Source organism: Mesoplodon densirostris, chromosome 10, assembly GCF_025265405.1.
Source record: "Mesoplodon densirostris isolate mMesDen1 chromosome 10, mMesDen1 primary haplotype, whole genome shotgun sequence".
NCBI classification, from domain to species: Eukaryota; Metazoa; Chordata; class Mammalia; order Artiodactyla; family Ziphiidae; genus Mesoplodon; species Mesoplodon densirostris.
In genome coordinates this window covers 77179608-77204346 of record NC_082670.1, presented here as the reverse complement: position 1 = coordinate 77204346, position 24739 = coordinate 77179608, and the positions used below count along the sequence as shown (strand labels likewise).

General features: G+C 41.2%; 1 protein-coding gene across 13 annotated transcripts in view; it reads left to right on the top strand.

The window, feature by feature from the left end:
- ERC2 (ELKS/RAB6-interacting/CAST family member 2) overlaps nt 1-24739 on the top strand; it is a 985114-nt gene that overhangs the window by 163418 nt on the left and 796957 nt on the right. The gene's annotated exons all lie outside the window — the stretch shown is intronic.

The window sequence follows — 24739 nt, the reverse complement described above, 5'->3', positions numbered from 1 at the left end:
TTTATAGCTGAATTGGGGGTGGGGTTTTCAGAAAGTAAAGCCTAAGGATATTTCTGGAGAGAATGGAAAAATGTGCAGACCAATTTTGAACATTTAGATAATCTTTGTCTGCATTTACATTCATGGACAGAGGGACATGAATGTTCCAAAGACAGAGTGTTCCAAGTTTTCTGAGAGTGTGTTTTGCACTTAGTTAAATCATTTGAAGTTTCTCAGAGGCAGCCTCTCTGGCTTGCCACCACCATTGAATGTTGGGAGGCTCAGATATCTGAGAATATGTAGTAGGATAGATCTTAGAAAGAATGTGGGTGACAGCCAAGGTTTGAAATTTTTATAGCAGTTCCTTGCTACTATGGTGGATGTGGATCTCAATAGTACCATGTAGACAAAATGCTGTGGCAGACACAGATCTCACAGAAAACAGGAAACAATAAAATGGCATTAAGTATATTTGCAAAATATTCTGCAGCCATAAATAAAAATTCGAAAAGACATTTGCTTTTAGACCAAAGTAGATTTCTTGGCATTATGTACCTTTTTGGATGGGCAGCGCTTCCAGTGAGTCATTTGTTTGGTTGTTCAGAAAACATGGCTTTCATGTTGGGATTTGGTAATGCTGGTGCTCCCAGGAGTTTTCTCTGATATAGACTGTATTTGCTTATAACATTTGAGTAGCCTTTTGTGTCTTCAGACTTAATATCCTCCATGCTTATTCTCCTTGGTTTTGTTTTCATGAGACCTTAGCTACATGCTTGGGAAGTCATATGGCTTGGTTTCACATTGAGATGCTTAAAGATATGTTTTGTTGGGCCTGGTATTCCCATCTGTGTTCCAAGACTGTGAATGTGGTGGGAAGACTTCTAAGATCCCTACCTCTTGGAATTCATATCCTTATGTAGTCTTCTCCCCTTGAGTTTAGGCTGAACCTAGTGATTTGCTCCTAAACAATAGAATGGCAGAGGTAATGGGATGCCGATGTCACTTCCATGATTAGGTTACTCCCATCTTGTTAGCACACCCTGTTGCCTTCTCGCCTTGCATGCTTTGATGAAGCAAGCTACCATGTTGCAGAGGCCCGTGTGGTAAGGAACTGTGGGTAACCTCCAGCTGACACCCAGTGAGGAACTGGGACCCTCACCTGAACAGCCACAAGGAACTGAAAACTGCCAACAGTCACTTAGTAAGCTTGGAAGTGGATCTTTCCCCAGTTGAATCTTTCGATGAGACTTCAGTTCCTGGGCTGACAACTTGGTTGCAGCTTTCTGAGAGACAGTGAAGCAGAGGACCCCGCTGAGCTGTGCCCAGTTTCCTGCTCCACAGCAACTGTGAGATAATAAATGTGTGTTGTTTTTAGCTGCTGAATTTTGGGATAATTTGTTACACAGCAATAGATAGCTAATACAGTGGAGCAGAAACTAATCTCTTCCTGTCTTACTCCATAGACTTTCCATTTAGTTTACAGAAGAGAAGCAATGATTACTGGCATGTTATCATTGCATGTAGAGTGTCTGTGGATTTTGAAATTTTGATTGTGTTATCTGAAAACTGTGGTTGGTAGATTGCTATAGTTTAAAAAAGCTGCTGCTTTATTTTGGGTTCCAAGGGATCATGTTGCATGTATAGCAAGGCTGTGATACCAGAGAAACCTCTATCTGCAGCATTGACCCTGACTCCATTTTGGGATCTTGGGGTCAGGTAGTCAGTCTTAATAGATTCTGCCCACTGGTAGCACTTAAATAGATGGTGCCTTGATTCTGTTTTAGTATATCTCCGCTTAAATGAATGTAAACACAATTTGGTTTGTGTTTTATGAGATTAGTTGGTCCTCACGATGGTCTGGCATGAATATGTCATGTTTAGAGCCTTAAACATTAGTCTAAGAGCACACAGAGCATCGTACAGAAAATGCAGCCCAACGCATCCAGCTAGTTTCCTTGAGCACCTGACCAAAGTCAGTGGATGGCCCTTATCTTGTCTCATCAAGAAGGGAGAGTGTGAAAAAGTTGTCTATAAAAAAAAAAAATCTTCATTTTAAACTTGAACTCAACAAACAAGATTTGGAGGCCTGAAAGGACCCTTCCCAAGAAAAAGAGTGTACTGGCTTGTGAGAGCCATTTGTTATATTTCCAGGAAGTTTGGTAGATTGAAATTGGTCATGGTGGGAGTATTTACAACGTGGAAATCAGCAAATGCTACTCTCAGGGTCTTCTGCCCGCTTTGCCCCATCCCTGAAAGTCCATTTTCCAACACACCTCTAAATAAGTGCCATGAAATGTTTATCCACAGTACACTAGGAAGAGGCAAGTTAAAAATAGTACAAGAATTATGATTCTGAATCCATTAACCAGTCATAGTTCATCAGGTGTTTTCATAACAGCATCTGGATAGATGTTTATGTGTTGGGCACTATGAAGAGTGCTTTACGTTGATTCACATTTAATTCTCACAACCACCTCATTTGTTCATTCATTCATCTGTTCATCCATCCACCCATCCATTCTTTTTTTTTTTTTTTGCGGTACGCGGGCCTCTCACTGTTGTGGCCTCTCCCGTTGCGGAGCACAGGTTCCGGACGCGCAGGCCCAGCGGCCACGGCTCACAGGCCCAGCCGCACCGCGGCATGTGGGATCCTCCCGGACCGGAGCACGAACCTGCGTCCCCTGCATCGGCAGGCGGACCCTCAACCACTGCACCACCAGGGAAGCCCCACCCATCCATTCTGTGAATACTTATTAAGGATCTGGTTTTGAGTAATGATAACTGATAAAATTTGACTTCATGGTGCTTATATTTTATTGGGGTGAAACAGATAGCAGTTTAATAGTTAAACAGAGAAGTATCATGAGAAAAAGAAGAGGATGAAGTACAAGTGAGCTGGGTGGGGTCAACTTCATATTGGGTAGTCGGGGAGGGCTTTTTGGAGGGGGTGACATTGTGAATTTGAATGCAAAAAGGAACCAGCCATGTAAGGCTCTCAGAAAACTGCTCCTGTTAGATGGAAAGGCCCATGCCTAGGAGGTAGGTGCTATTATTTTGCCCATTTTGCCTGGGGAAACTGAGGGACAAGTGACGTCAAAAATCTTGCCCAGTGTCCCACAGCTAATAAGCTGGTGTTTGAATTAGGCTGCCTCCAATCTCCACTCTTAAACCATATCTTACATATATTCCTGTTCTAGAAGAATGTTTCTCAAAGTGTGCTCCACAGAATAAGCTGTTTTGTGGGATATTGTTATGTGTTATGAGAGAAAAAGGGCTGCAGGGCTCAATGAACTTGGGAAAATGTTGAATTCCATAGAGCTTATTGCAGGGCTCTCAGACTCTCATATGCAAGTGTACATCAGTTATTTCCAAGAAGGGGCCTGGGGAAGGCAGAGCCTCGCAAACTTACTTGATTTGCTTTTCTCTTGTTGCACTGTTGTTCTTTGGAAAAATGCTGTGCTAGAAAAGAAAAATTGTGCTTTTAATTTGTGACCTACAAAATATGTAATAATATACAAATAGTTGTTTCCCATGGCCAATTAACTGGGTAATTTCCTCGATTAGTTATTCTAGAAGGTAAAGTTTATTGTAAGCTGTTTCCATATTCTCTACTGGGTTTTAGACTGTTTGTTCTTCTGTCAGGGTATTTTTTTTTTTTTTTTTTTTTTAGTGGAAAAATGTGGCTGACTGCTTTTGGTATTAAACCAGTAAGAATAACCCAGCTTGAATAAAGAAGTTGCCTGACGTCTGTTAATTTAAATGAATCTAAAACAGGATTTAAAATGTACTTGAGGTTTTAAGTTCAGAGTGTTCCTGATTCCTTTTTCATTTTGCACGATTCAACCCAGTTGGAGCTGAATGGTGTAATGCTGGGGAATGGAGTGTTAGTGGTTTTATGATTAATTCTCAGGCAGAGGTGTTGGACCTCATATAAACCCCATCTCCTGGAATACTGGCCTTGTTTAGCCTATTGTTTCAGGAGATTTAGAATTGGCAGGAGTTGCACATGGGGAGGGTTGGGTTGCTTAGTGTCTTGTTGTCTTTCGGTGGTCTGGAAAAGGCTGAGGGTGAAACCACTTCTTTGCCTGGCAGGAAAAAACAACAAAAAGATTATGATCTCAACTTATTTGGAAGACCGGAACTACTGGCCAAGAACTAAAACCGACAGGCTAATGTGAGCTGAAGTGTTGGCTAAAATGCAGGCATTACTCACTAGTGTAGTCTGATGCTTCTTGATACAGGTTGATTTGATAAGACATTGTTTGATGTGGTGATAGTTTACTTCGGTTCTCCAGCTTTTTCCACAGAGGACATATTGTTCCATATAAAGGTTTTAGTAATCAAGTACCGAGGTACTACTGATCTCATTAAAGAAAAAGAGGGTTTACATACTAGGATCCTCCTATATTCACTCTCCTTAGTGTTTTCTTGGCTGGTCCTTAGACAAGAGTCGGGAGTCTTTGGATTCATTGTGCTGTAAGCTGTTTGAGGGGAAAGGATATATGTTCTGCTGCCATGCTTGTTGATCTTCTATTGCTAATACCCTTGGGCAGCTTGCTTTTCTTTGAAAGGAAAGGCAGAAAAACACTTAAGTCATTGGGAACCACAATTGCTACTAACCCTGGACAAGTAAAGCTCCCAGGATACTGGGCCTAGGCTTCCCTCCATGCTCTTGGAGGGCAGGGAGGAGGAGGGCAAGGCAACATGAATTCTTGGTCTCCTCGTTTACTTATCCAAGTAAACTTGGACAACTTATCCAAGTTATCCCTAGGCCAGCAGGAGATCCACCAAGGCAAAGTCTATGACCTAGAAGTTCTTGAGCTCATAAGCCTTTTACTGACAGCTCAAACTTCACCTATATAATCAATCTCCACCCTAGTCCACACTCTCGACACCAAATGGCCTTGTTCTCTTTAACACAACTTGTCTCCAATTTGGCTGGCTGAGCCATGATTTTGCTGCTGCAGTCATTTCTAAATCTGACTGTACAGATTATACATTCTATTTCTACCAAGAAACCTTATCACAGAAAATATTCCCAAACACAAGTGACCATATAAACATAACATTTTACATCCTTTTTTTTTGCAAGAGTTTTTCCTATATACGTATATATAATAGAACCTAACAACTGCTCCCTATTTTAATAAAGTAAGTTTTAACATAATCAGTACCTTCCATCAATATTCCCAGACTTCAAATATTGCCTGCAAGATGCTCAATAAATATTTGAAAGAGTGAAAAAATAGTTTAAAAATACCTTGAGAGTTGCTCTTTGGTTTATTTTGTCAGTATTGGACAAGTTTATAATGATTGTACAGAGCCATATTCTTTTGTTTTCTCTCATTGCTCTGGGTTTGGAGTGGAGCAGTAGCTTTGAGGGTAAGCTTAACTGGAAGTTATATTTTTTTCAAAATGTGTTGTACATCACTGGGCACATGTTGAGCATCCATATACAAGGGTGCTGTGGGAGCATCCATGGCAAGTTTGTGGTCTTGTTCAGGGATTCAGATGGGCAGTAAGAGAAACAGCTCACACTTATTGAGGCTTATTCTGTGTCAGGTGCTGTACTAAGTGAAAACTGTTGTCATCATCCCCATTACACAGATAATGGGGCACAAAGAGGTAAGTAATTGTACCTCATCACAGATCAAGCACTGGAGCCAAGATCAGAATCTGGGAAGTCTAGCTCCAGAGCTTACACTTGTCACCACTACACACTACTGCTTGTTGGGGTGGTGCACTGAGAGGCCCTCGAATGGCACTTACATGCTGCGCAGCTTAGAGGTAGGAGAGCTGACAACTGGCTTCCTCCATGATAAAGCTGGTCTTGAAAGGCAGGAAGAATTTCGACACACAGATATGGTTGTAGAAGAGATAGTTAGAGGTGCGAACTGTGGTGGGTTTGGGGCATAGTGAGTTTGGAGCAGCTGAAACTCCACCTGTCAGGAGGGAAAGGAAATAAATCTCAGCAAGTGGTTTGAGGTCAGGTCACTGAGGACTCTGAGCACGTGATACAGGAAGTTGGTCTTTACTTGGTACGCTCTGGGCAGCCTTTGAAGGAATTTTCCCTGGAGAATGGCATGATCAGAAAAGATTGTCAGGTGCTAATTGATAGTAGATTGGATAGGAAGAGAATAAAGCATGGAGATAAGTTAGAAGGATACTGTTGTTGTTCAGGTGAACAAGAATCTGAATCTAGGTGGTGGCCAAGAAATTGAAAGGCAAGGTCATCCCCACCTGCAGGCAGGACTTTGACAGCTCAGGAGCTGAGTGCTAGGAGCTGTGAGGGGCAGCCAGTCACTGTGGGCCCTGGTAGAGGCAGGCAGGTGGTGGGGCAAGGGGCAGGAGAGAACTGTCAGGAGGAGGAGCTGGGGTTGAGGAAAGACTGTGGATGTATTGAGTTGGATGAAATTCTGGTGGAGCTGTCCAGCCAAGGGTGAGAATATGGCTGAGGGAATGACTGAGAAGTTCTGCCCAGATGCACAAGGCGTTTCTGACTATTGGTCACTTTTTATTGTAGTTGTTTTCACACACACTTCATTGTTTGTGACCACCAAGCTCCCAGTTTATATGATCTTCTAAAGGCTGCCTTGTCACTTACTCTTACTATTATTTAGGAGGAGACCCTAGGAGCTGCATTCTTCTTCATGCTTCTTTTCTGAATAAGCACTTAATTTTGAATATGGTATCTTGAGATAACACGGACTTTTCATTGACTGATGCCTACTTGATACAGATTTCCTTTGTTCTCACTGAGTTCCATTTTCTCCAAGCATTTAATGCAGGATAGATCCCAATGAAGAATCTCTGCAGAAAAGCACTTTTTCTGGACCCTGCTAACAACACATCCAAAAACAGGATTTCATAACTTTCACCCTCACATTTCTGATGACATAGGGAATGTATTCATTTCTGTTTAGCAGCATTTGCCTTATCTTTAAATTCTAATACATTCTTTAAAGTTTAAACACTGCATGCTAATTTGAAATGGTCGAGGTTTTACCCCATATTGATTTTAATGAATGTAATTGGTTGCTTTTCACAGTAACAGAAGACTGGTGGAGCCCCAGGGAGCCATTAGGCTCAAGGCATATTGCAACCTGGTGAGAAGAGAAAGTGGCAGGGTAAAGGGTGTATGGGGAAGTGCCAGGGAACAGGGAGAAGTCAGGAGGTTATGCTGGGAGAGACTCTAACAGGACTCTGTCCTCCTGCTCTACCTTGGGTGTGACTGCTTTTTGAAAAATACTCTTTTGGCAGCTCACCTAATTTATCATTGTCATCATTTGGTGAAACAGTGCACCACAAACAAAACCTCAGTGGTGAGAAAGTACTCCAAGCACTGGTACTGCAGGTACTTGAGTGTGTTTTACAAGCTGCAGCAGTGGGAAGTTGCTCAGCTGTAACAGGGTCCTGCGGGTCTTGGATGGGGATATTAGCTAATACCGTACATGTGGAGAACGCTTTGTACTTTATAGAACACATTGAATTTTAATGATTTCCTCTGATGCTCCTGGTAACCCTGTGAGGAAACTGAGGCTCAGAGAGATTAAGAAGTGATGACAGGTAACATTTACCAGGTACTCATGAGCTAATCACTTTTCGGGGAGTGCCGTGTAATCCTCCCAACAATACTCTAGGGTAGGTGGTGGTTTCCTGCCTCTCAGATGAGGAGGCTGAGGCCCATAGGGTCTGGTCCTGGTTCTCAGAGCAAGTAGTGATGGATCTAAAATTCAAAATTGGGCCTGCTGGTTCCAGGCATCTGTCCCTAACCACTCCTTGAAACGGCCGGGGATTTCAACCTGACATCTCTGAACAGACAAAAGACGAGAATTCTGGTCTACTGACTTCTTGCTCAATGATATTTTCTCTGTAAGTGCAAAAAGAGGAAAAAATGCAAAAGGCTCTTTTTTTTTTTTTTTTTTTTTTCTTGCCACGTCTTATCCGGGCCTGTTGAATTGGGGATGGTAAGTCCATGAGGTCACCTATCAGTGGAAGGTTAAACAGTACCACATAGAAGGCAGCACCAGGGCTAGGCCTCCTCAGACCATGTGTGGCTCATGAAAATGAAGGTACTTGCTTAAAATATGAAACATGGTACTGCATATATAGGCGCTCCATGAATTCCTAGGGAATAGGTGAATTTTTATAGCAGAGAATAAGGAAAAATTGGAGATGCTTAGAGTCGGACCTTCTCCATTCCATCTGTTCAGTTAGCCTTCTTTTTCAACTTTTTTACTTCATCATTACCTCATTGCCTAAAAGAAATACTTTGCCTTCTCAAAATGACTTTACTTTTTATCTAGTTTTTGTCGGGTATTGTCGGTTTCTTTCTTTGTCAATTGTGATATTAAAATTGTATTTATAAGCTCCTAATATGTGCCCCATTTCATTGTTCTTCTAATTGGCTAAAATTTGGTAAAGCAAAATCTCCTTTCCTAGCCACCTGGCTTGGTTGAAAGGGATAGCTTTATTTGTGTCTCCAGTTTGGCATATAGGTTGAAGGATGCCTTAAATGTTTTGGGCAGAGTGTTAAATAAGGCAATGAGAATGGTTGCTGGTTGATTCCTTTGAGTGGCTTATAGTTACAGCAGTTGTAAAGAATGAAATAAACCCTCTTTACTAAAGGAAAATATAATTGTATGAATAGTTTGTAGAAAAAGAAAAAAGATGAGTGAGACTTTAGAGTGAAAATTCTAAAGAGTCACTCACTGCTCACTTAGATCAAGAGTTGGCAAACTGTAGCCTGTGGGACAAATGTGGCCCACCACCTGTTTTTTTTTTTTTTTTTTTTTAATGGCCTGGGAGCCAAGAGTGGTTTTTACCTTTTTAAATGGTTACATTTGAAATGGTTATGTAAGTACCTATGTAATATCCTCTATTTTGCCTGTGGCCCTCAAAGCCTGAAATATTAGCTACTTGACCCTTTAAGAAAGTGTGGAGATTCCTAATTTTGATGATAGGTAAATAGATTTTGAATCAAGAGATTTGGTAAAAAAAACATACGTGCAGGGCCTCCCTGGTGGCGCAAGTGGTTGGGAGTCCGCCTGCCGATGCAGGGGATACGGGTTCGTGCCCCGGTCTGGGAGGATCCCATATGCCGCGGAGCGGCTGGGCCCGTGGCCGCTGAGCCTGAGCGTCCGGAGCCTGTGCTCCGCAACGGGAGAGGCCACGACAGTGAGAGGCCTGCATACCGCAAAAAAAAAAAAAAAAAAAAAAAACATACGTGCAATTAGTTATATGCAGAGTATAAAAATCTTACTACTTTTATGTGTAACTTTTGAGTTTTTTAAAAATGGGGGGACAATTTTTTTCATCATTTCTGCACATTTTTCTTTTTTTATTAGATCAGTGATTTTAATCTCCAGAATTACAACACATAGGGTATTGCCAGTTATCACAAAAGTCTACAGCTCTTTCAGGAGTGGTGGGTGTTAGGAAGGTAACCTGTGTGGATTAAAAAGGGACTCTGTGTGAAGTATTCACTAATCTAGAAAGTACCAGAGAAATGGAGGTTGCCATTAAAACTCTGATAGGATTAGGAATTCTGACCTAATTAAAGCACAGGGTTCCAACTCGTCCTTCTCTTATGTTTTAAAAAATAGTGTTTATTGATACTTTTTAGGCTTATGCAGTTAGTGCTTTAAAAATCTGTGGCTGCTTTGAAGGAACTAGCATGAAAAAGAAAGTGGCCATGCGTATAGAGTTGTCTTAAAAAATATTTACTTATTGTAGGGCCTCCCTGGTGGTGCAGTGGTTGAGAGTCCGCCTGCCGATGCAGGGGATACGGGTTCGTGCCCCGGTCTGGGAGGATCCCATATGCCACGGAGCGGCTGGGCCCGTGAGCCATGGCCGCTGGGCCTGCGCATCCGGAGCCTGTGCTCCGCAACGGGAGAGGCCACAACAGTGAGAGGCCTGCATACTGCAAAAAAAAAAAAAAAAAAAAAATTACTTATTGTAATTATTAGTGTGCCATAGAATTGCTAGGTTTTCCTATGGGAAGTACTCTTATTTAGGTAAAGCTAGGACGTGCTCAGGATGACAACTGAGAAATCCCCTTGCCACTGTCTGTCCTTCCTTCAGCCCCCAAGGCAGTCAGATCTCTTTTGGTGATTTGTGGTTGTATGAGTTGGGTTGCCAGTTGTTAGAGCATTTTTAGTGTTGTGGGAAGACCCTGCCTATTGATGTAATTTTGCTTTATTGGTATGGGCCAGGGTTTCTCAATCTTGGCACTATTGACATGGGGGCAGGATAATTCTTTGTTGTGGGGACTGTCCTGTGCATGTAGGATGTTTAACAGTATTCTGGGCCCCTCCCCACTAGAGGCAAGTAGTACCTTTGCCCTTCCCTCAGTTGTGACAATTAAAAACATCCCCAGACATTGCAAAATATCCTCCGGGGACCAAAATCACCCAGGTTGTGAACTCTGGTGTAGAGTGATTGACAAATCCTTCTGGTGGTTGGCCTGTGGACATGGCAAATATAGTAATTCCCAGCCCCACATGCTTGAAACTCTGTTTTACTAAGGAAGGGCAACCCAGATCAAGATACTTCTTGACCCAAAGACTGACCGCAGGGGATAGAACTAGGAAACAGATGTGCTGAGGGGACGTGGGGGTTTAAGTCCGAAAAAAAACCAAAAGTGCGATATGTGTGTGTGGGAGGGGGGGGGGGAGAGAGAGAGAGAGAGAGAGAGAAGCTTTCTCCGACTTCCCCCTCCCTCCCTCCTTTCCTCCAGAAAAGGTAGCAAAGAAATCTAAGGGAGGGGTTTTGATCTGAGATACCACATGGGAAGGTTGGGACTTTGTGAGAAAAAGAGACATTTATTCTCAGGAGGTAATACTAATGGATCCGAGAAGACACGTGACCTGACTTTTTGACTACTGGACTCTCACTATTAATTGGCAGTTTTATTTTTATTTATTTGTTTATTTATTTAACATCTTTTTTGGAGTATAATTGCTTTACAATGGTGTGTTAGTTTCTGCTGTATAATAAAGTGAATCAGCTGTACATATACATATATCCCCTCCCTCTTGCATCTCCCTCCCACCGTCCCTATCCCACCCCTCTAGGTGGTCACAAAGCACTGAGCTGATCTCCCTGTGCTGTGCAGCTGCTTCCCACTAGCTAGCTGTTTTACATTTGGTAGTGTATATATGTCAATGCCAGCAGTTTTATTTTACAATAAATGTTGTCGTCCTTGCTTTCCCCTAAATGGCCTTTGAGTCTCCCTTTCTGTTTTTTAAATAAACATTTCTCTGCATGAACCACTATCACCCCTCCCCCAACCCCAGCTCCACCAAACTTCAGAACAATTTTGGAGTGTGGTGATTTTATCATGTGGAAATGTAGTTCAGATGTTCAGAATTACCTTTTCTTTCTCCTCTTTAAAACATCATGACCACACATGCTTTGCTCTAAGTACTATTTAGCATTTTTATTATTACTATTAAAAAAATCTTGCCCCAGGCAGAGTCCCAGTAAATCTCAAGTAAAGGCAAATATTAAAATAGCATTAAGTATTTATGCACATCACACTAAAAATCTGAACTCAAATTTGGCTTTTTATGCAACTGAAACTTTTATATTTTGACCCACTTAACCAAGTCCTCTAGTTTTACCCCTTTTCCTGACTCTAAAACTTTGAGTTCAGACTATAGGATTTTGTTCACCATCCTTCCCCCTTCTACGAGTTTTCTCTAGACTTGAGTTTTTCTCTTTATCCTGCATATATCTTTGAACTCAGCCTGATCACCTAATGAAGTTTGTTGGGAGGATTTGGACTGCCAGCATGAATTAATTAGCGCATGTTTTTAAAACTTATTAATGGAGGGAAGTTTTCTTCTCACAGACAATCCCGCAGATGCATATAGCACTTAAACAGCCGAGTTTCTGCTGGGGCCAGTGGTCATATGCAGAGGAAATGCTGATCAACACCCAACACATCCCCCACTCAGAAACCTATTGATGGAGATTAGCTGCCATTCCAACCTTAACTTCTTTTGGGTTCATTGGTGCCACTTTCTTTTTATATTTCTTGGCCAGACTTAAATGTATTTCTCCAAATAGTTGTTAAAAAGGAAACATTTCAATTTAATCACTTGAACCCGGAATTGAGAGCTCTCTCGTCACTATGTACACTTTTTAGTGTGCTGGAAATTAATCCTGGTTTAGACAAATGATCTTTAAGGCAGTGCTTTTCCATGCACATCCAAATAGAAATGCATTGCAAAGTGATTTTCTTTTAAAGGACAGTGGAGATCTTTGTTATTTTGGCAGGGTCCATACAGCAAGGAAGAGGCAAAACCTGATTGTGCCTTAGATAGTAGAAATAATACCCACTTAGTGTGAGTATTCCACCCTACCTTCATGATACCCAGCGGTGTTCCTGCCAACAGGTTTTTTTGCAGTACTTTCATGATGCATGTCAAGGTTTAGACGATCTTAAAGACTCAAGTTTTAGTTGCTTTAGAAGACAGAATGTTGCATAATGATCCTTGCCAATTCCACGCTGGAAACTGGAGACACCGTAAAAACCTGCCAGGTGCTAACCTCAGTAGGTATCCTCAGGATGCTTTTTGAGCAACTGTTACAGATAGAGTGATCATGGGAGTTTAGTGGAGACATGAGGATGCTTGTGCTGAGTGGGGGCTGTGACATGTGATGACACAGGATTCTCCAGAGGACATGAAACCTTTTTGGAAAATATGTTCTCTTCTACCTCTCTTCTAGGCTGTGGTTATCTTCACATGCTGGCTCCTTGCTTTGTTGCCTTACAGACACAAATGTGTTACTTCTTGCACAGAGAACTCAAGGAGAATGGTCCAAAATGACCACATTTCCTGAAATCACAGCAGCCTTCCAAGGAATCTGTGTGGCACTGACTGTCTGAGGGTTATCACGGGGAAAGAGAAAGGTTCAAGGGATCTCATCTTGGGAGGTCCTGGCAGGGTGTTAATGGCATTAATCATCATGGTTCCTCACCAACAGTTCCTCACCACCACTGTTAAATGGAAGGCTCTCTAGGTGCCAGCCCAGAGCTCAGTGCTATACTAAGCTACTCCTCAGTGCAACCCTATGAGGTGTGGGTGCTGGGCAGCTAAGTAACTTGCCTAAGACCTCACTGGGGACTTGACCTCAGAAATGAGAATCATTGTATCATCTACTCTGTAGAAAGTCAAGGTAACTTCTAGTCATTTCTTCCCATCCAGTTCCTCTCCTTCTTTCTGATTTGTTTTCTTTGAAACTTACCATTTCCATTTAGGTTTCTCATCTGGTTTCTATTATGACTTCATTTAAAATCTTATCCTGTCTCTTCATATGTTGATTTCTTTCTCTTTTATTTTAAGCTCACTCCTTTTCTTCCCTTTCTGTTTCCCTCTGCCTTGTTTTATGGAGTTAATTGTGTTGTCTTCTCCCAAGTAGCAGTGCTAAGCTTTTGCAAGAGACCTAAGAAGGCTAGTGAAACTTACAGGAGACTTCTGGCAGGCCTAATGTTAATTTAATCAGCAGTTTTCTCTGCCTTCTACAAAACCTTTTCATCCACCTCTGAGTTTATTCTTTGGTTTCCAATGAAATGACCTATGCAAAGCACTTTTCCACAGGGCTTGGCTCAACAAATGCCATTTATGTTTCCTTGAGGAAAGGTGAGGAGGGGATAAGTAAGAGTTACCTTCACATCAGTTGGTTTCCTTGTAAAGCAAGTCTATGCTCCCTTTACAAAACATAAATTTGTTTAAGAATCAAACCTTGCCTGGTAGCATTTTATAGGTCACTTGTTTGGGCACAGGTGTTTGTACTGAGCTGGGCAGACTCAAGAGTGACCTTTGCTTCACCATCCTGGTTTCACTTTGTAATCGCTTCAGAATGTTACAGAGTGGATTATACTGTATGGTAAATAGCTGCTTTGAATACCTTGAATAAATTAACTTGAATGTAATACATGTGATACATGAATTACATGTAATGATGGGCACATACTAGGCGCTCAATAAATGTTAGTTTACCATTCTTTTTATTTTTTCTTTTTATTGAAGTCTAGTTGATTTACAGTGTTGTGCCAGTCTCTGCTGTATAGCAAAGTGACTCAATTATACACATATATACATTCTTTTAAAATATTTTTTCCATTATGGTTTATCATAGGATATTTAGGATAGTTTCCCGTGCTATACATTAAGACCTTGTTGTTTATCCATTCTAAATGTAATAGTTTGTATCTACCAACCCCAAACTCCCAGTTCATCCCTCTCCCTCCCCCCCACCCCTTGGCAACCACAAATCTGTTCTCTGTGTCTATGAGTCTGTTTCTGTTTTGTAGATAGGTTTGTTTGTGCCCTATTTTAGATTCCACATGTAAGGATATATGGTATTTGTCTTTCTGACTTATTTCACTTTGTGTGATAATCTCTAGTTGCATCCATGTTGCTGCGAATGGCATTATTTCATTCTTTTTTACGGCGGAGTAGTATTCCATTGTATATATGTACCACATCTTTATCCATTCCTCTATCAATGGACATTTAGGTCATTTCCATGTTTTGGCTATTGTGAACAGTGCTGCTGTGAACACAGGGGTGCATGTGTCTTTTTTTTTTTTTTTTTTTTTTTTTTTGGTGGTACGCGGGCCTCTCACTGTTGTGGCCTCTCCCATTGTGGAGCACAGGCTCCGGATGCGCAGGCTCAGCGGCCATGGCTCACGGGCCCAGCTGCTTCATGGCATGTAGGATCTTCCTGGACCGGGGCACAAACCCGCGTCCCCTGCATCGGCAGGCGGACTCTCAACCACTGCGCCACCAGGGAATCCCACGTGTGTCTTTCTGAATTATGGTTTTGTCCGGGTATATTTCCAGGAGTGGGATTGCTGGATCATATCATAATTCTATTTTTAGTTTTCTGAGGAACCTCCATAATGTTTTCCATAGCGGCTGTACCAACTTACATTACCCCCAACAGTGTAGGAGGGTTCCCTTTTCTCTACACCCTCTCCAGCATTTGTTATTTGTAGACTTTTTTTTTTTTTTTTTCCTGTGGTACGCGGGCCTCTCACTGTTGTGGCCTCTCCCACTGCGGAGCACAGGCTCCGGATGCGCAGGCTCAGTGGCCATGGCTCACGGGCCCAGCCGCTCCGTGGCATGTGGGATCTTCCTGGACCGGGACACGAACCCGTGTCCTCTGCATCAGCAGGCGGACTCTCAACCACTGCGCCACCAGGGAAGCCCTATTTGTAGACTCTTTGATGATGGCCATTCTGACTGGTGTGAGGTGATACCTCATTGTAGTTTTGATTTATATTTCTCTAATAATTAGTGATCTTGAGCATCTTTTCATGTGACTACTGGCCATCTGCATGTCATTTCTTTGAGTTTTGCAGCTTCTAGAGGCCAGCTGCAGTCCTTGGCTTGTGGCCCCTCCCTCCATCTTCAAGCATTTTCCCTCCATCTTCAGATCTCTCTTTCTATGACTTCTGCTTCTGTTGTCATGTTTCCTTCCCTCTAACTCTGATCCCCCTCTTACAAGGACCATTGTGATTACATTGGACCCACCCAGATAATCTAGGATGATCTTTTCATCTCAAGATTAATCCTATCTACAAAGTCCCTCTTGCCATGCAAGGTAAAATATGCACAGGTTTTGGAGATTAAGGCTTTGCCTTCTTTGAGGCAGGACAGTATTCAGCCTACCATACCCCCTGTATCCAGTGTATCACTAAGTCCTGTTTACTGTGTCTACAAACTCTTGGATCTGCCCATGTTTTTTCATTTTCATTGCTCTTACCTTTGGCCTGGTGTTCTTAACTAGTTTCCCAGCTCTGTACCTCTTATAATTCTTCACACTTGTTAGGGTCATCTTTGAAAAACGCTTATCTGTCCTTTCAGAACCCTCAGTTGCTGGGAGGACAAAGTACAAACTCCTGAGCCAGGCTCACAAGGCCTTGCTTTTCCAGTCTTAAGTCCTATTCCTTCTTTCTCCTCAACCTCCCAGTCACCTCAGACTCTGGCTTTGCTCCACAACCAGCCTCTGGGCTCTGTACCTATGTTCGTGTGTCTCTCCTACTGTCTGGGGACACCCTTGCTCCTCCATCTTCACTTGACCAATTTTTATTTATCCTACATTATTCAGCCTACGTATTACCTTCTCTAGAAGTGCTCAATTTCACTCCCTTACACTCTAGACTGAATTAACACCCCTGCCTGTGCAGGTATTTCTCAGAGAAATTATTAAATATCAATTTACTGTGAATATCCAAGGGAAGAACCCTCTCAACTTCACTGGTGCATCCACGGGACCTAGTACTGTCCTTGGTAGATGATAAGAACCCTATAAATATTTGTGGATTGACTTTGGAGTGAGGCTACATTGGAGTTCTTTTGTGGAGGACTAACTTTTTAGTTTGAACTACTTCTGGACTTACAAAAAGTTTGCAAAAATAATGCAGAGTTTTCATAAGTCCCTCACCCAGCCTACCCCAATGTTAATATCTTACGTAACTTGAATATAAGTATTAGATCCATGAAATTAATGTTTCTGCCTGGTCTGGCACAATACTATTAACTAATCTAAGTACCCTATTTAAACTTCACATTTTCCTACCAGTGTCCTTTTATGGATCCCACGTTGCATATAGCTGTTATTTCTCCTCGGTATCCTCCAATATGTAATAGTTCCTTAGTTCTCCTTTGTCTTTCATGGTCTTGGTACCCTTGAAGAATATTGACCAGTTATTTTGCTGAGTTTGCCTCAGTTCAGGTTCTTCTGATGTCTTCTTATGATTGGACTAAGGTTTTATATGTTCCTGGCAATAACACTACAGAAACGGTGCCATGTCCTTCTCAGTGCATTGGATCTTGGTGCTCATGATGTTGCTATGCCTTATTACTGCTGATTATACCAGTCTGAGCTCTGCTTTGGGATCCTGGCATATTAAGTGGTCTGTGGTCATTGTCATCAACATGGCTGACATTTATTAGTCACCTGTTGTATGTGCCAGGCACTGCTCTGAGCACTTTAGATGGAGGAACTCACTTAATCCTCACAACAACCTAATGGAATAGAGCCTATTAATCTCCCCTTGTTACAGATGAAGAAATGGAGTCATAGGGAAGTGGATTACCCTGTCCAGAGCCTTATAGGGAGTCACAGTCAGGATGGACTCAAGGCCCATGCCCTTAACCCTCAGATGACACTATCTCCTTTGTGTGTGTGAGAGAACCAGGGGGTGCTGTTAGTGCAGCATTTGGGGTCACAAAGGCTTCTTATGGGGCAGTTATAACCCACACTCTTTCTACAACTGGCCCCCATGCTGGTCCCCTTAGTCCTGCACCCGCCAATTAGGAGCTAGCTTTGAAAGTCCAGGAGGCTGTTTGTGGAGTGGAATTGAAGTGATGACAGTGGGAACAGACTGGAAATAGAAGGGAATGCCTTGAAACAGGAACCACATTGTATGGTAGCTAAGAATGTGAAGATGAAGAGGGTGGAGATATCAGAGAACGCTGGAGCTTTCAGCTTGGGTGACAGGGTCACTGATAATGTTTATGACAGTCATGAGGGAGGCAGGGTTTTGGGAGGGGAAGATTAATTTGACCTTTGAAAATACATGTTTGCATCTCAAGGCAGAAGACTGGGCTGTTCATGTGGATTTGGGATCATTTGTAAGAGGAAGGGAAGAGCCCTCTAAAGGGAGGAGGGCCCAAAGGCATATCTGGGGCATATCTGTGCAGGACCTAGAAGGAGGAAGGGAAGCAGGGAAAACAAAAACTGGGAAGGGATTATTTAGAAAGGAGGGAGAACCCAGAAAGCTGAGTGTTCAAGGATAGAGAGTTCATTCATTCATTGACTCATTGATTCAGTCAGTCATTTTATTGAGAGTCTTCAACTCTAAACTATGTTTTGAGGGGGACACTGAGATGACAAAGACCCTGTTATGGTAGCTGTGTTAGGGTGGTACCTTCAGGCTAGGTCCCTAGGGATGAGGAAAAAGTTCATTGATAAGGTAGGAAAGACAGAAGGATTTGTATAGCCTGGGGGCTTGATATGTTAGCACACGTGTTCTATGTTAGATGCCCACTCCCCCCAAAAAAGCTGTATGAATTTAACTGAACCTTAACTTACCCCTAAATTGTATTCAGATGTACAGTCTTCCTAAAGTATATGCTATAATCAAACAAATGACATTTGAAGATTCTCTTAACACCACAATAAGGCTTGGTTACTTCAGTAAAAAAAAAAAAAAATTAAAATTGAACTAGTGTTTTGGTATTATGAACATTAAAGATTCAGATGAATGACTGGTTTCTTTACTGAGTTTTGGGAATTGGGTGGATGCTGGGTGCAAAGCACTGCAGTATCCCAGCACATTATTGATGGTAGGTAGCAATAGCTAAGGCTGAATAATAAAAGATGGTTTCATGCGATCCTTGTCAACAGGGTAAATGTTTGTGCTGCCAGAACAGGAAATTATACAATTTGCATCTAAAAATAATCTTATCCTTTGCCTTTTCAATTGTGACCTCCAGTGCAAAGAAACAAGGATCTTACAGAAACTCTGAGCAGTGTGTGAAACCCTTCTTTGTAATCAGCTGATTTGATTTTCTTCAGTATAATGGCAGAATATTTGTGAGGAAATTAAACTTCGTCATACTCTAGACATTGCTTGCATTTCTATTGGGCTTTCAGGAGAATTTCTGAAATACTAGAGCTACCTTTGACCCCAGTGCAAGTTTGCACAACTGCAGCAGCTTTGGAAGAAGTTTAAATGAACTTGGGGCCTCTAAAGCAAGATTTCTCAACTGTATCGCTGTGACATTCTGAGCTAGGTAATTTACTGTTGGGAGTGAAGGGCTGTCCTGTGTGTTGTAGGATGTTTAGCAACATTGCTGACCTCCACCTGCAAGAACCAGTAGTACCACCACCGCTAGTTATGACAGTCAAGTGTCTTTAGACATTGCCAGATGACCCTCAGAGGGGCGGGGCCCAAAACTGTCCCCAGATGAGAACCACTGGTCAAACCTCACTACTCAAAATGCGGTTCAACAACCATCAGATCATGGGCATCTTCTGGGAGCTTGTTAGAAATGCAGCATCTCAGGCTCCCCTCAGGCCTCTGGAGTCAGAACCTGCATTAACAAGATCTGCAGGGGAAGGTTTGAGCACATGAACGTTTGAGAAGTGCTGACCTAAAGCTCTGCCCAGGTCAGTGTGGTGTAGCAGAAAGGCAAGAGCTTTGGAGCCAGTTGTGGCTTATCATTAATAGCTGTGTAACCTCAGGCAAGTTGTTCAACCTCCCTGTGACTCAGATTCCTCCTCTGTAAAATGGGACTAAGAAAACCTCTGTGCTCTGAGAATAAAATGGTGGAATCCAGCTGAGGCAGCAGAAGAGGCAGCTGGCCCTTATTAGGATCTTAATTGGGCTGGTTTCCTTCCCTCTCTTTATAAAGCTGTTTTACTTGGCCTTGCTGCTGCTGCATTCACTGTTACTTGTAGTGATGATATAAGAGGGGGAAGAAAAGCAGTATGTCTAAGTGCTCCACAAGTAGAGCAGGCCATAAAAAATCTTGTTTACAGATTTTTATTTTTGAATAATTATCTACTTTCTTTAAGCTGTGGCTTTTGTGATCTGGCCTTCTCATTGCTTGGGAAACTGGGATCCCATTTCTGGAAAACCCATTATTTTGGGTGTTGTGAACTATTAATGGTCTCATTTAGAGGCCAGAATCTAAAGGTGGGAAAGTTGAAGCTTATGGCAGCTAAATGTAAAACTGTTTAAAGGAAGAAGAAGCTCACATGGTAAACTTGATTCCTGTGCTATAGCAAGTGGATTTTGAAAAGGAGCAATTGTTTTTATTGCCATTAGTAAAATCTTTGGTTATGCAAGATAAGAATGCACATTTTTGCCTTGGGAATAAACTGATTGCTCTGAGACTCCTAATTTTCCCCTTTTCCTCTTTCTCCCACCATGACATTGCCTTGGTATAAAAGCATATATTTTAAAATTTCTTATCTTTATGTATATAAGAATAGCTGTTTTCATGGCTTTGAGCCAGTAGTCTAATCTGACATAGATGGTTCTTTTTTTTTTTTGCAAAATGCATTAAAAATAACATATAATACAGGTACATACATGCACGTGTGCAAATCACACACCCAAACAAACAATATAAGAATCTGACTTGTCAGGACAATTTTTAGGCAAATCACAAGTAGCTAGTTTATTACAGCTGTGATGCTATGAAGATGAAGGGACATTGACCAGAACCAATGTACAGTTGTGTAGATTGGGCACTGCACAACTCTGAATGTGCTGTGTATATCATGGACATCATAGATTTGCGTAAATATTATGACAGTTTGTCAGAAGATGGTAACACAGTCCCTTGCTCCAACAAAATCATTATATTGCAACAGTTTTCCGGCACATGGAAGTAAAATGTCCTGAGGAAGGTGCTTTCTTTTCTAATTTGCACAAAGGAGCCATATGGGCTAGTGGCAACCTTGCAATCTCACTTTTGTTTGGAAGCTCCTACTATGGTATGAAAAGCAATACAGATTATCATCCCAGAAGTCATACTGTGGCTGAGAGCCACAGGAAAAGTATAATTTGTTTAATTTTCCCATTTCATGAATATGAAAAATGAATCCTCCTTAAAAGTGGTCCTTGAATACTACCTTCATCTTGAAGCTATTGCTAATGTCTGTGTGTATGTTGCCACCCTTTTCAAGTGAAGGAGAAATAATTTAAGAAGTAGAAGTTTGCCCACATAAGTCCAGCAGAGAAAAGTCAGGTTATACCGAAGAATCTTATCAGCCCAGATTAGTTGAAGATCAGCTGACACCCTGAAGGAAGGTGGGTGACAGGTGGTTAAGCTGGAGAGATGGGGGTGGCGATATTCTTCTTATACATGAGACTATACATAGTGTATATTCTTCCTTAAGGCTTTGCCTCTTGGGCTCGAGGGCTATTCATGCAACTTAGTATTGGTCATGTGAGCATTTTTGGTTTGTTTAGTGTCATACTTTGAGTTGACACATTTTACACATATTCCTGTAGTTATCCCACTTTTACTTCCATTTCTTTCTAGAGATAGTCTGCAGTTCTACATGGAATTGCATTGGAACAGCCACTGAGGAGGGGAAAAGGTCTCTTTCAACTCGGCCTTTTTAGATGCAAAAGTGTTGGTGGTGCAGATGACAGGGACTCCTCTAGGTGGGCAGAGCAGGAAAGAGAGAATGCAATTACTGACAGGGAACCAGGTGGAGGACAATCGTTTTTGTTCAAGTGGTAAACTTATGGAGTTATTTTTCTTGGGTCTGGATGTACCCAAATTGGTCATTTTGACTGAAATGCAAAGAGGGATCTCACCTGTATTATTTGGGGGTGATGTCGTGTTAATGGTTGTGACTGAATTCTCAATTGTGAGCATAAATTGTGAGGTACAGGGGAAACAATTTGTTCTTAATAATAGTTAAGGTCATGAAATTTGCAAATAATTGTGTTAAAACTAAAATATTAAGATATAATAATGATAGAAATAATAGATGCAATGTTAGATAGCTTATATAATAGAAAGCTTAGTTTGGGTCCATAATCTCACTTAATTCTCACATAATTCCCTGAGGAAAGTTCTGTTATTATCTTTCTTACAGTTGTAGAAACTGAGGCTTAGAGAGGTTAACACTGCTGTGAAGTGGAGAGAGTGGGATTTGAACCCAAGCCTGACCAACAGACTCCCACTCACAGTTAATGCTTCCCTGAGCTAATAAGATAAGGGGTTGTGCATAACCACATCTCTGGACCCTGCCATGGGGGTGTGTGAATATCACAGTTCCTGTGTAGAATGACTGACTATCCCAGTTTCCTGGGAGTAAGAGGAGTCCCAGGACATGGGACTTTTCAGTTTAAAAACTGGAATAGTGCTGGGCAAATCGGAAAGAGCTGGGCACCCTATTCCTGCATGCATTGGTAAGGACGAGGTAAGGATAAGGTGGAAACCACTGGATTGCTTCATCCTCCTTGAAATTGTTATGTGTATTCTGGATGGTTTGGATGAGGGTGTGGTTTTCCATTAAACTTTTTCAGGATATAAAGAAAATGTGTGAAGATGCAGGGCTGGCCCTGTAGGCAGCTCATCAGCCAGGATCCTTGGGGTCTTTCTAGAAGCAGGTGAAGAAGTTGTAAATAAATACATAGCCTACCTTGATGGTGGGGAAACACACTTACTATACCTCAGGTTTGGCCACGATGGTCACATTGCAGCCAGATGTCTAAGTCCTGTTTTCCACTAAACTGAGGGGTCTTAGTAATTTGGTGCTAGGGATTGGGGCTGGGGGTTCATACCCTCACACAACCCTGCCCTGAATTTGGGCTGTTTTTCTTCCATTACAGGAGTTTAGAAACTAGAATTTAACGTTTAACTACCATTCACATTGTTGTCCTGGAGAAAATAAAAATAAATGGCTTATTCTAAAATGTAAATTTGCTGATTGGAGGTGTCTACTCCCTTGAGGAAGTTATTCAGGTTTGATCATCTCATACTGGAAGATCTGCTTGTGGGCCTGGCAGTTGTACAAGGAGAATTTATTTGGTTCCTTTTTTGTAAAAATAAGAATGATTTATCTTTTTTTAAAAAGATATTCTTGTGGCTTCATTGGAAACTTGGAAATTTGTTTTTTAGCAATTGATAGCTTGCCTGTGTGGTCACACAGTTTTTTGTCTATCCCCCCCCCACACCCCACATTAAACAGTTTGGGTGTGGGGAGGAGATATCCATGTCTCTTCAGGACATCTGCTGTTTGTTGTTGTAGCTGACTTTGGAATGCTGTCCTTGGAACAGCTTCTGATGTGGAGTATCCTTTGCAGTGCTCCATTAACTGATGGTGCGGGAGAAAGGAGGTTTTCTTACAAGACTGTTCCCCAAGTGACTAGAACCTCGCCCTTTACATGTCAGCACTTCAAAAAATGATTAACCACTTTGAGGGAAATCTTTATAAATTACAGCTATTTGAATACTTCCTGGCTTTCTTACACACAATGTGTCTTGAACAAATTGAAGCCTTTTTTTTTTTTTTTCATAGCTCAGGGTCGAGATGAGCATTATCTATTATTACTCTTTCCTGTGAAGGGGTGGGTCCCTTTGGATGGTCTTGGGAATAGAGGGTTATCTGCCTCTTTCCTAAGTGGTCTAAGATGATCTCCTTTAATATCCACTTTCAATTTTTTTTTCTTGTACTTACTATGCTGCTAGAAATCACCTATTCTTGTTGACGGTGTCTCTAGCACTTCTTTGCCGTGTTAATTCTGTTTAGATTGGAAATTAGATTGCCAGACTTTTTAGAATTGTGTAGAGTAACTAGGGTTTGAACAGACTCACCAAGAGTAAATTGAGTGTAACAGAATTTTATTCAAGCTATTTGGATATTACATGTTTATAATGTTAGCCAAAGTACTTGTATTTATGAAATTTCCTTTGTTTTCTTTTTAATTATGGATAAGGAAATTTTTTAAATCTTTAATGCTTTAACCTCCTGTTTACATGTTTATCCTCAACCAAACTGGGTGTAACTAGAAAAAAGGAATGACATCACATTTCATAACCAAATTTGGAGAAGCCCCAAAGCAGGTTAAAATTCCTATTCCTTAGTACCTTGTGGAAGTCAGCTGAGCATAGTGTTGAAAGGTCTGGGAGAAGGCAGGTGAAAATTAGAACTTTTAAAGCCATATGTTTCTCTCAGCCTGTTTTGTTAGACTGTGACAGTAAATTTTACCAAACTGCCAGCCTGTTTTGGTCTTTTAATATTTGTTTGAAATTTAAAAGTGATTAGACTTGCTTTGGATTAAGTGAGAAAGTTAAGGCACTTATACCAGTTAGGCTTAATATAATATAACAAATTAAAAGCTATTTTAGTTTGTGCATTACAGACTAAAAATTATGTATTATTCTGGCCTATCAAAAATTTCTCAAGTTTTTACTTTCTGTGAGTGTGTAGCAGCCTAGAACAAATATGTGTATGTATTAGAAATCTGTTGTATTTGTGAGTCAACTAGAAAATCAAAAGCTGACTGAATTAATAGACTAAAAATAAAAATCACTTTGAACTTGTTACTATCTTGTAAATTACATAAGCCTGAGAGTAGAAGGTTAAAGGCTCTTCTACCTGAAAGGGCATAAAATGAATGGAAATGGGCTAGTATTGTTGTATTTCTCTTGTTGCTACTCTGAATCTTCTAATTCTGAAAATGCCTTCTCTAGTCAGTCTCCATGTAGGTCGTAAGAGGATAATTCTGTTTTAGGGGAATTAGTTTGTGGCTGTGAAGACATCTAAGTTTATAACTTCTATAGCACAAGTGTGAGATAAGAAGTGACAATCTTAGGAATGTTAACTTGTTACAGGGGATTAGGTAAGATTGTACCCCCATGAAGGAGGTCCTTCTTACCTGAAGATACTCATATTGGGAGCAAAATTCATATAAATAATGAGAATAAAGTTAGTAAGTTTAGATTGGATGTTCATCTTTCAAATGGAATTAATGGTATGGAATGAGTTTTCAAATCTTACATTTAACAAAATATAAGTGACAAGTATAACTATGTGCTAATTTTTAGAATAGAAGGAACAAGGAATAAAACACAAATAGCAGTTTTCATTTAGGCAAGATATTTCTGAAAAAATTGACAGCTACCATGATGCAATGTCTGTCACTCAGTGTTTGACCTTCACACTACCATTTTTCAAAAAGAGTCATTTTGCCAAAAATATATAT